Here is a 1,835-nt window from a genome sequence, read left to right as displayed (position 1 = left end):
ACAAAAATATCATACACATTAAAAAAAAACTGCATCACCAACGTAGCCTGGACAACATTTGCTAGTTAGATGAAGTCAGCTATCTCATCCCAGCAAAAGAGAAGCACCACCTACCATTGTTTATGCAACTTCAACTGTCGGACAAAGTTGGAAGTTGTTCCATCTCTGCCTGTGATTCTCTTCTTGCATGTTTTGCATATTGCATTTCATTTTTTTGTTGACTACTTCATAGTTTATGTACCTGAAAAAAAATAACTACTCGCAGCATTTTTCAGCGTTTTTTTTTTTCTTTTTTGAAAAAATCTGGTTAATTTGATTGGCTGTGCTACAGCTCACGCACGCATATGTACGGAGTGTGGTTTGAATAAATTAATGAATGAACTGAATTAATGGTGCACACTTTCTATATAATATGCGTGTTAACTTTTATATTTGGGGTGAAATATCAAGTCTTTTCAAGTAAACCGGTTCAAGTCCAATTCAAGTCCCAGGTCACTGGTGTAAAAGTCCAAGTCAAGTCACAGTCTTAGAACATTTTTTCAAGTCAAGTCTAAAGTCATAAAATTAATGACTCGAGTCTGACTCGAGTACAAGTCATGTGACTCGAGTCCACACCTCTGGAAGAGAATGGATGAAAATATATTTTAACAATAAAACATAAAACAAAACACCAGAGACGATAACTACCAAAATAAAACAGGAAGTGAATAACAACTATGAGGTGAACACATGAGTGAACTTAGTGAAGGGATGTAGAGGAACACTGAAGGAAGTAAATAGGCTGAAAAATAAAACAGTAACTAAAACTAACGAGAGCTGAAGGCTCGGAAAACTAAGAAATATCTGAAAATAAAACCTAACAGGAAAACTAAACTAAGAAACACTAAAGCAACCAAACGGAGTAGCTAAAAATAAACAAGAAGTCTAAACTACAAAAACATCAAACCTGGGACCGTGACATATTCCTTCTATTCAAATGTCCAGCATGGATATATGAAGAATGTGACACTGCAGTGAAATGGAGCCCTGCTGATGCAGACGCTTTTCTGGTCTCACACTGACCACCTGTTGAAGCTAACATGGCTGTTGTGATATTTTGATACCATGGTAGCATTTGCTGAGTATTGTTTTTGATGATATTATACAAAGGACCCTGTTTGAACCTCATCTCCTCTTGCTGTGTCAACTGAAGATTTTATGGTGTGAAAGTAGATACTAAGGTTGGAGGGAAAACACCAACAAATCACTCTTTTACTTATCACTCCCTTGCAGAAGATGTTTATGTGAGAACTCAGGATGTAGGAGACCTCTGTATAAGATTTATTGTTCTTGTGAGTGCATCTTTATTGCCCTTGCTGAACAAAGGATTCCAACTGTCGAAGGACACCACCCCACCCAGTGGGCAGGGTCTGAGCTGAAACTTGTCTGCCTATAAAAACTGCTGCACAAAGAATAAACTTTGAGTTAGTTTGGGAAAGCAACCTGAACAGTCTCTGTATCTTTTTGTTCTTCCAAACTGCTCCCGGTACTCCGGCCGGTGCCGTAATTAACCGTTGATCATACTTGAGAATATTTTAATTGTTATAGGTTAAAGGATGAACGCTGATGATGAAAGCCCACGCCTCAGAGAAACCCGGAATGGAGTTTCTTACAATGGCTAACACTAGCATCACTGAGTGTAGCCCACTCTTCTCACAGCAACATACAACTCACATGGCTACACTTTTCACTGATTGGCTCATGTTAGCTTGTGAAAATATAAAGTCCCAGCAGTACTAGCTGTTTTATATTCTGTTTATAAAAAAACTAAATGTGCTTATAATGTGCAAATAAAG

This window comes from Pundamilia nyererei, unplaced genomic scaffold (assembly GCF_000239375.1).
Source record: "Pundamilia nyererei isolate P.nyererei 1_Seehausen unplaced genomic scaffold, PunNye1.0 scaffold00908, whole genome shotgun sequence".
NCBI classification, from domain to species: Eukaryota; Metazoa; Chordata; class Actinopteri; order Cichliformes; family Cichlidae; genus Pundamilia; species Pundamilia nyererei.
Note: the sequence above shows the minus strand (reverse complement) of the source record.